The sequence below is a fragment of the Glandiceps talaboti genome, chromosome 10, assembly GCF_964340395.1.
Source record: "Glandiceps talaboti chromosome 10, keGlaTala1.1, whole genome shotgun sequence".
Taxonomy (NCBI): Eukaryota; Metazoa; Hemichordata; class Enteropneusta; family Spengelidae; genus Glandiceps; species Glandiceps talaboti.
Window position 1 is genome coordinate 23,649,737 of NC_135558.1, and position 11,967 is coordinate 23,661,703.

The window sequence follows — 11,967 nt, forward strand, 5'->3', positions numbered from 1 at the left end:
GAAGATAAACAACGATCTAGCAAGTGATGCAGTTTCATGACTTGAAATCTCTCACCCTAACTCAGAGAGTAAACCTTTGGCAGTCATGTTTACGTAAATGCATTCCAGATGAAAAGGTCAAAGATTATTCAGTGGGCGATATAACATGTATAGTAATAGTCAATAAAATTGCCTTATATTAAATCTGTTTTATATGAATGTTCAAAATCACGCTTTAATATATATTGATACATAGTCTTGGTTACCCAGACTAACGTTGCATCAAAGGAAGTTGGTGCAAAATATCAGGTCAAGTGATAAGTACATTCTATGCTTTGTAATTGTGGATTTCCATCATTGGGAGTGCATCTACCATTTATACTCACTTCATCACAGTTGGTAATTGATGGTTGTCAAGAGAGATATATAATAATAATAATAATAATTTATTTCGTACTTTGGCCACCGGCCTATGGTACAAATCACTCAATGAAGTGAAATCATACAATGACACAGAGGGTGGGTTAAAATGAATCACTATAACAGATGCCTTTCTCTACGTTTACTTGCATAGGAAATATATTTAGCTAGTTGTTTAACATTTGAGGGCGCTTTCTGAGGCCGGTTATCAGTAATTGGGGCTCCGAAACTCTCCAAGTTTTCAACTTCAGTTTTTGTAATACCACTTCCAATTACAAGTGAGTGTGTTTCTAAAGTGCTTGTGAACATATGCATGCAGATTTGGGGCGATGGGTATTAGCACACAGCAATGGAGATGCAAAATTGGTTGCTTCGTGCAACCCCGGGCGAAAACAGTTACGGGACACAGTGGACTTACATTGAAGGCCATATCAAGAGAGATATAATTTGAGTGGTTCAGAGTATTTACCATAGACACTTTCAACAGAATGAGAATATATTTGAGTACTTACATTGTTGGATTAGCATATCAAAGAGAATGTGATATTTCCCATGAACACCAATATATATTTGCAAATAAAACAGATGGTAGATCGTTGGATCCGACTGTGAATGTGAATAAAAAAAAATTCAGTCTTTACCTGATCTGACCTGGCCTGTACCTGGTCTGTACCTGTGTTTTGTACCGACCGAGACAGAAGATCGACTTCATCTGGTGTGGGGGAACTTGGCAGTGTATACACACCTCAACAGTATGAATTACTCCTTTGACAATAAGGATGTAGTTATATTGGACAAAGAACACAGGTGGTTTGAAAGAGGGGTAAAGGAGGCTCTATATGTTAAACGGGAGGAGCCTTCCCTTATTAGTAGGGGAGGGGGAGGTCTACGTTATAACTTGGCAGGTGCGTACAACACTGCTTCTGCCATCACATTGCTTGATCCAGTCTTTCACACTCTTTCAAAAACACGATCAGCAACAGTCAAGATATATGTGACATGTTTATGGCTCAGTCATCTCAAACTGGCCGAGCCGGTGTTTTTTGGTGGGGGAGGGGTATTTTGGTGGGGGTTCTTTTGGTGGGAGTCACTTTCAGAGGGGGGGGGGGGTCATTTTTGTTTGAAGTTCATTTTGACAAAAATACCACTCAAGTGGGGATCACTTTGGAAAACAATAAGATCAGTGAATTTTTCATTTTGGTGTTCTAAAATGGCACCTGAACAATTGCAATATTTGTGCTTTAAACGTAATTGGTAAATATAGTTTATGATTGAGACCTTTTGTATTACAACATATAATAGCTTTCGCTCAAAGACCCATTACATAGACATTCTAACGAGTATTTGCTACAAGCACAGAGTATACCATTGAGACAGATCTTTTTAGCTAGTGTTTGAATGATCCATTTGTGATTATTTAGTCAATTTGCCTCAAAAGTGACTAAATCAATAACTTGCCGTTAATGGAATATTGTGGAGGAAGTGTGTACATTGGCTACCAATGTAGTAATTGCAACCATTGAAATTAATACATTGGCTACCAATGTAGTAATTGCAACCATTGAAATGAATACATTGGCTACCAAAGTAGTAATTGCAACCATTGAAATTAATACATTGGCTACCAAAGTAGTAATCGCAACCATTGAAATGAATACATTGGCTACCAAAGTAGTAATTGAAACCATTGAAATGAATACATTGGCTACCAAAGTAGTAATTGCAACCATTGAAATTAATACATTGGCTACCAATGTAGTAATTGCAACCATTGAAATGAATACATTGGCTACCAAAGTAGTAATTGCAACCATTGAAATGAATACATTGGCTACCAATGTAGTAATTGCAACCATTGAAATTAATACACTGACTACCAATGTAGTAATTGCAACCATTGAAATGAATACATTGGCTACCAATGTAGTAATTGCAACCATTGAAATTAATACATTGGCTACCAATGTAGTAATTGCAACCATTGGAATGAATACACTGACTACCAATGTAGTAATTGCAACCATTGAAATTAATACATTGACTACCAAAGTAGTAATTGAAACCATTGAAATTAATACATTGGCTACCAATGTAGTAATTGCAACCATTGAAATGAATACATTGGCTACCAAAGTAGTAATTGCAACCATTGAAATTAATACATTGGCTACCAATGTAGTAATTGCAACCATTGAAATGAATACATTGGCTACCAATGTAGTAATTGCAACCATTGAAATTAATACATTGGCTACCAAAGTAGTAATTGCAACCATTGAAATGAATACATTGGCTACCAATGTAGTAATTGCAACCATTGAAATGAATACATTGGCTACCAATGTAGTAATTGCAACCATTGAAATTAATACACTGACTACCAATGTAGTAATTGCAACCATTGAAATGAATACATTGGCTACCAATGTAGTAATTGAAACCATTGAAATGAATACATTGGCTACCAATGTAGTAATTGCAACCATTGAAATGAATACACTGACTACCAATGTAGTAATTGCAACCATTGAAATTAATACATTGACTACCAAAGTAGTAATTGCAACCATTGAAATTAATACATTGGCTACCAATGTAGTAATTGCAACCATTGAAATGAATACATTGGCTACCAAAGTAGTAATTGCAACCATTGAAATTAATACATTGGCTACCAATGTAGTAATTGCAACCATTGAAATTAATACATTGGCTACCAATGTAGTAATTGCAACCATTGAAATGAATACATTGGCTACCAAAGTAGTAATTGCAACCATTGAAATTAATACATTGGCTACCAATGTAGTAATTGCAACCATTGAAATTAATACATTGGCTACCAAAGTAGTAATTGCAACCATTGAAATGAATACATTGGCTACCAATGTAGTAATTGCAACCATTGAAATGAATACATTGGCTACCAATGTAGTAATTGCAACCATTGAAATGAATACATTGGCTACCAATGTAGTAATTGCAACCATTGAAATGAATACATTGGCTACCAATGTAGTAATTGCAACCATTGAAATGAATACATTGGCTACCAATGTAGTCATTGAAACCATTGAAATGAATACATTGGCTACCAATGTAGTAATTGCAACCATTGAAATGAATACATTGGCTACCAATGTAGTAATTGCAACCATTGAAATTAATACATTGGCTACCAATGTAGTAATTGAAACCATTGAAATTAATACATTGGCTACCAATGTAATAATTGAAACCATTAAAATGAATACATTGGCTACCAAAGTAGTAATTGAAACCATTGAAATGAATACATTGGCTACCAATGTAGTAATTGCAACCATTGAAATTAATACATTGGCTACCAATGTAGTAATTGAAACCATTGAAATTAATACATTGGCTACCAATGTAGTAATTGAAACCATTGAAATGAATACATTGGCTACCAAAGTAGTAATTGAAACCATTGAAATGAATACATTGGCTACCAATGTAGTAATTGCAACCATTGAAATGAATACATTGGCTACCAATGTAGTAATTGAAACCATTGAAATTAATACATTGGCTACCAATGTAGTAATTGAAACCATTGAAATTAATACATTGGCTACCAATGTAGTAATTGAAACCATTGAAATTAATACATTGGCTACCAATGTAGTAATTGAAACCATTGAAATGAATACATTGGCTACCAATGTAGTAATTGAAACCATTGAAATTAATACATTGGCTACCAATGTAGTAATTGCAACCATTGAAATTAATACATTGGCTACCAATGTAGTAATTGCAACCATTGAAATTAATACATTGGCTACCAATGTAGTAATTGAAACCATTGAAATTAATACATTGGCTACCAAAGTAGTAATTGAAACCATTGAAATTAATACATTGGCTACCAATGTAGTAATTGAAACCATTGAAATTAATACATTGGCTACCAATGTAGTAATTGAAACCATTGAAATTAATACATTGGCTACCAAAGTAGTAATTGAAACCATTGAAATGAATACATTGGCTACCAATGTAGTAATTGCAACCATTGAAATGAATACATTGGCTACCAATGTAGTAATTGAAACCATTGAAATTAATACATTGGCTACCAATGTAGTAATTGCAACCATTGAAATTAATACATTGGCTACCAATGTAGTAATTGCAACCATTGAAATGAATACATTGTATTGATTTGTGTTTGATGTGTAAAGTGTTGTTACATTTCAAACTACAATGTATAATAGCACAAACCGGTATACGTACCATGGGTCATTAGTAGAAGAAACTTTATATTGCGTTCTGTCAGCATGTGCTAAATTTGAGTTGACCAAAGTTGATGGAAGAGTTACATATCGACTGTGTGCTGAGCTACCCCGAGAAATGGTATACATGTTGCATAGATTCCACATTACCGTACATGTAGAGAGAAAAGAAAATTGTGCAAAATGTTCTTATAATATTTAATTATTTTCAAATTTTGTTTTGAAAACAGGACTATAGTAAGAGTGAAGTGATATGTCAAAAATTAGCATAACGTAGGATGGGGGATCAATTTTGAAATAGTAATCTGGGGAGCCAGTTTGGCTTCGCCGTTGGAACAGGGGGTCAGTTTGAGGAAACACATGTTCAATTTCAATCCACCGACCCTCCCCCCCCCCCACCAACTAGGTTTGAAATAAGCGGCGGCTCCTTATAACGTGTCGAAGATCTTAACTTGGTCAGAAAAAACAACAACGGAATAAGGATATGTTATAGCTCAACAATAAATGTCATTTGATAACATTTTGTAGATACTACTACCTACTTTGCCCACTGTCGTAAATACACCAGACCTCCTTGCGGCAAAGGCAAATCCTCCAGATCTCTTTTTGACAACTGCAAAGCATAATTACGGCAGGAGGAAGGTTATCCAGACACACGAGAATTAAGTAGACCAGTTTAGAATATATTGTTCATGCAAGAATCACTAGGACAGTACAATATAGTTACTTTGGAACGGTAAATTAGAAGCGAATGCAACGTTTCGATTCGTCTACTAGGGACCCTCTCTCTTCGAAATGGCGGAATAACATGCAAAAAGCCAAGGGAAGGAAGCCAACTACATCAGACAGAGGACACCCATTATGAACAGAGACCATGGATACAAACTACCATCAATTTAAGGACATATTATTCGCCAGTTCTAAGAGAGATATTAACGCTGAATACTGAAATCTTTGCGTGGTCAAGGTCCGTACTAGACGGACTGAAACATCGCATTCATTTCCAATTTACCGTTTCAAAGTAACTATATTGTGCAGTCCTAATACGTTGACCAGGTTTGGAACACTTTCACGATTGTACATAAACAAAGGCGAGGTAGGGATTATAATGAATGACCACCGACACTTATCCTAGATTGACATGGTAAAAAAGAAAGGCGTATTTAGCTTAACGAACTTAAATCACCTATGCCCTTTTAGCCCAACGCAATTTGATTTCAAATGTTAAAAGTACATGAAAGGTCTCCTATTTACATCTAACCATCGATATCGTTATTCCCTCGCTGCCATTTAAACGAATGTATGTCTGTCTAACACATTTTTCAGGGACCTGAGTATTTTATCAACAAAATGCATTTTAGCGATTGAGGCACTGATTACATTGAAGAAAGCGATATATTACTTCGTTTATTTATTTGACGCCCTCTACGAAATAACTGCAGCGGATGACAAACACAAGTGCCGGGGGTGGTTACGGAACTTTAATACAGCAACACAACACGGAGAGAGAGAGAGAGAGAGAGAGAGAGAGAGAGAGAGAGAGAGAGAGAGAGAGAGAGAGAGAGAGAGAGAGAGAGAGAGAGAGAGAGAGAGAGAGAGAGAGAGAGAGAGAGAGAGAGAGAGAGAGAGAGAGAGAGAGAGAGAGAGAGCATAGATTGTTTTAATACTAATACAGTAATTGTTTTTGATCAGAAATAAGGCGATGCGGACAAATTCATTTTAAAACAATTTTTTGTCTATGGGTAGCTCACGTGCAAATACAAACAGTATATTCGTTGCATGTACCTCACCATTATATCATGGAATATGTTCTTTCCCAGATGTATATATTGCTAGAGTACAACAGCGCCCCCTATGCGCATTAAACGATCAATTGCACAAGTTTTGAGATGGCCCTAGAAAATCCGCATTACATCTCGATACTTTTTATGTATTTACTTTATCCACTTTTAATATCATTAGAAATTATTACCTGAGTTATGATTATATTAGTTTATATTAATTTACTGATTACTGTGATTTCATTGTTAAGATACTAAGATTGTACGTTGACTTATAGAAACTTGGATATTCTCCGTCCATTAGGCCTAAAAAAAATAATTGTTTGGTTCCGGTTACCCGACCGCACCTAACTTTTCACTGCCGAACCTGAACCTTGTTTTACGTAGAAAAAATACTAAAATCGCAAGAAATAGCGGATGCGGAAACTGCCATCAACTTAAAAAGACATGCACTCTTAAACTGTTCTTCCAATCTGTAATGGCTGTACATCTAATACGAAGAAACCAATATAACATCTAAGGGGTGGACCATTTGATATCCTGGGGGGGGGGCTTGGAAGATTGGTGGAGAGTCATGATTTTTTCCCCACCTGCTTGCCTGTGAATTATTTTTTTTCTCCTTCGCCCATGCTGGCAACTTTTTCTTTCTTTCCTTCTTTGAGATATCTGGATTTTTTTTACGTCAATGTTTGAACATCTACTTTTGTTGCCACAATTTTCTGTTTGGTTTTCGCACAGCATAATACAGAGAGTAAAAAGATGTTGTTCTATCACACAGAGATTATATTTAGAAAACTACATATTTCAATACATGTTTGATTTTCAATTGAATAAATATCATTGACAGTTTTTACGCCATGGTATGATGACAACCTGAAAATGCAAATCGGAAACCTATTGGTGAGCTCAAACATTCAAACAGATCGGTCTGTTTCTCCAGCCTAGGGGGATAGGGATGGTCGGTGTTTTTTTTCCATTGGGCCGACAAAACGTCACTGACCCCCGTGAATAAAGTTTCATAGCATCTTGACAGTAAGCTGTAGAGGGAAGAGCTTTGAGACTTGGATATGTCCATCTCTTGTTGTGAGTGTGTGTGTATGGGGGGGGGGGGGTTCTAGGGGGTCTCACCCTAGAAGCCCTGTAGGATTTTTACTCCTAAAGGCAATTTTTAGGCTATTCACAGACACTTTCAGACAATAATTTGCAAGCTTTACAAGGCAGCTCTAACATGTAAAAAAAAAAACTACATAAGGTTGAAACATTTTAAATAAAGTTTCATAGCATCTTGACAGTAAGAGGTGGAGGGAAGAACTTTGATTTGAGACTGGGACATGTCTACCTCTTATAAGGGTCCTAGGGGGTCTCCCCCTAGAAGTTTTTGAAGGTATTTACGAATTTTTGTCAATCTTATTGTTGGTTTAACGAATGAGTGGCCTCTGGGGTGAGGGAGTCCAAGTGGTTTCCCCTTGGCAGATCTGGAGTTTTTTGTTTCTATTTAGGCAATGTTTAGGTTATTGAGGTAATATTGCCAAGCTTCGAAAAGTAAATATAACTTTTTAAATAAGTTTTCCATGTTATAAAAGTGGGCCTGTAACATTGGTATAGGGGCATTGATATTGCATGTATAGTAAAGTCACTGGTATGTTAGAGCACTTCAGGAGGTCATACCAAGTGTATATAGAAACTTGAATTTGATTTGTAGTGCCGATACATGTAGTGTCTGAAATAGGAAGTATATTCATCCCTATTTCTGACAAATTCATACTGAAGAGACTAGAACAATTTAGATTAAGTTCTTTTATAAACTATCTAATAGTATGAAGATTACATTACAAAACCTCCAAGTTCACTTTTGCCCCAAAGTGCAAGATAAGTGAAGCACTGATTGTGAAACAGCCAAACATTTACACAGCATGTTCTGTAACTAGTGTGGTAGCTAGGTAATACATGTATATGTATAATTTTTGAACCCTTACATGAAGTAATATTAAAAAATAATTATGAAAGAAACAGAGACAAGAACAAATATATATATGTACCACAGGCCAACTAAAGTGACTGGTCCCTGACATGTGTTTGAAAATGTTTGTCCTGATCTGACAAGTGTCTTGATTGGAGAGGTATCAATCTGATTAAATCAGATGTGGTGAAAGCGTCTAAATGCTTTAAGGCGGTGATCACTCGGTACGAAAACAAACGACACAAAACGATGGAAATAGAGGTAAATAAAGCATTTAGACGCTTTCACCACATCAGATTTTAATCAGATTGGAGAGGTACGAGACGTTGCTGGGCTCTCTTTACAGTGGACTCGGTATTGGTACGCCATGACAAAGTGTGTGAGATCTGGACGCCTAGAAATTTAAAAATACCGACAATTTCAAAATCTGCCCCATTTACATTAATTGGAGTAAGAGGCTGGTGAGACAACATAAAATCAATAATTATTTCTTCGGTCTGAGTTCGAGATTGATCACTTCACACAACAGGATCAAGTTCTCAACTTCTGTCCTGTACACATAACAGTCTGATTGTTATTACATATCATACCAATGTAAGTAAAATTTGGGTAAAAAGGTTTATAAACTCATCTTGTACGGTAATCAGGAAACATCGTGTCTACAAACTTCAGACTTTTATAATTTGGCATACATTTTGCCAGTTAAGAAGTATATCATGTTTGATAGATATACTAAGCTAAGAATTTTGCATCCCAACAATTATTTATTGTATAGGAACTTAAATCTAAAGACATTGCCCTTACTGAACGCATTCAGTTAAAACCACCCCTGTTTATATCTTTGCAATATACACCATCACTTGGCTGTTGTTATCGGCTTGATCTTGTTGATAGGCATATTTGCATACATTTTCTGAATGTTTATTCACTTGCCTACCCACCCGTTTTTAGTTTCCATAAGGGGAGATTATGTTATACTTGTCTGTCTGTCTGTCTGTCTGTCTGTCTGTCTGTCTGTCTGCCTGTCTGCCTGTCTGCCTGCCTGCCTGCCTACATGCATGCATGCATATCAAATTCTTTTATTTCCAACTTACATGAAAATACAGGTACAGGTAAAGTATTTACATAATTCCTTTACAGAATACACACACAATACCTTGCAGGAAATCATACTGACTAGTGAACGAGTTTCTCTTGGTCACTTATGACAAACGTTCACGTGATATCTGGTTGTTATAGTACCTACATCTCAATCTCCAAATTTTGTAAGAACCTATTATTGAGCTTACACTACAATATTTGGTGATGGATTTTGAATTCCTTCTATTTAAACCAGCTTTGATCAAACCACTTGTGACTTTATGATGTACATTTCCGAGACTTCCAATGACAATAACTATTATTTCTGAACGAAAGCCTGTAGCGTTTATTTCTAGTGAGAGTGGAAAATATTTGTCGAACTTCTTCTGAAAACACAATGAAATATGTGCATCAAAGGGTACGGACACTTCAACTAATATTGCATGTTTGTTATGTTTATCGATGATAGTAATGTCTGGTCGTTTATGCTGATGTTCAAAAGTTCTCATATGGGCATCAAACATTTCAGGTTTTAAAACCGTGTCTTTAAATGTCTCCTTGCCAGGATTACTGTTCGCGATTTTACCGAAGATTAAATCAACTATTCTATTGTGTCTTTGTTGGTATAGTTTCTGGAATTTCGTACAGCCATTCAAAATGTGTGATACTGTTTCAGTGGGATGATTGCATATTTTACATGATTTAGTGTACGACTCTGGATAGTACAGGGTCATGAGACTTTCGCACTGCAGGAGCTGTAAACGACCTCTCGCGACAAATGACATACATACATACATACATACATACATACATACATACATACATACATACATACATACATACATACATACATACATACAAGCATGAATGTATGTATGTATGTATGTATGTATGTATGTATGTATGCATGGAAGCAATCACGTCAAACATACCTTATCTCTAAGCCTGACTGCTTTATGAACAAAATTGCAGAGTTTAAGAAAAATATTTGAATCGGTTGATCTCATAAAGTAATTTGGTTCTAAAAACATATCACATGGCAAGTATTGGATTCTTAAATTATCATAAAGTGGGCATATTACGAGAAAGTGATATTCGTCCTCTACCATATTTGTGTTACAGATTTTGCAAAACCTTTTTGTTGGAGGGATGTTGCGTCTCCTCCCGTTTTCTATTTCAAGAGGAAGTACTGATAATCGTAAACATGCAAGTGCCCGGATAGCCTGTCGGTTACAGTGATGATAAAGATATTTTTCAGATTGCAGTAGATTCTTGAAGTGAATATATGTGCGAAGTTTGGGTTTCAATTCCAAGTTTTCCTTCCATTGTTGTTTAAGAACTCTGAGTTCAAAGTGGAAAGAAAAAGTTGTTTGTCACCAACTTCCTGGGCAATCCAGGCAAAACCAAAACCAAAAGAATATAAAATTTTCTTAACCGAGGTGGCCCATGTATTTCTGCCCATGTTGTCTAGATTACAGAGCATTAAATATGCTTGTCTTGGAATTCTGTGTGCGGGCATCTCTAGTAGATTCAACCAGAATTTAATACAGCGCTTTAAAGTGGAATAATAAATTGGCAGACGACCACATTTGCCGACTACAGCCTCGTTCGCAGCAGTGGTTGGGACCCCAATAATTTTCTACACCAGCTTCTCTGAACCTCCAAAGCATAGTAATATTGGTATCCCCAAATTTCCGACCCATATGTCAAAATTGGTAAAATCATTACATCAAATAATTTAAAATGCACATTGGGATCAACAAATTCAAGCTTCTTTCTTGCAATAGATAACGACGTCATAGACTTGCTGGCTTGTTTAGCTAATGAACTCACCGCCTTCGACCAATTATATCTTGAAGATAAAAGAATTAAGACCAAGGTATTTGTAATACGACACTGTTTCAATTACGTTGCCATCAAAGTACCACTTTTCAAAACGGGAGAGATGTCCACCTCTTCTAAAAACCATGGCTTTTGTTTTAGCAAGGTTGACTTGCATACGCCACTTTGTACAGAAAGTAGAAAGGATATCAATTAGATGCTGTAAATTTGTGACTGAGTCGGCAAAAATGATCACCTCATCTGCGTAAAGGAGGGCAAATCAATCGTACATGTCTTGTGTTAGTTCGATGCCCGATTGATCGGACGACATTAACATCGTATTGAGTTCTTCGTTATAAAAACTAAAAAGAATGGGACTGAGAATGCAGCCTTGCCTTACACCTGCTGGGCAATCAAAGTATTGCGAAGTATCATTGCTGGCTCTCACACACGATTTGATCTCACTATACATAGATTGTAGAATATGGTACATTTTGCCTTGAATACCCATTGATGCTAGCTTGTACAACAGAAGTGAGTGGTTAACTTTATCGAATGCCTTGGAAAAGTCTATAAAGAGACAATATAGTTTTCCACGTCTTATACTGAAGAATTTCTGGATAATAGCGTAAAAAACAAAATTGTTGTCAATTGTACTGTGTTTTTT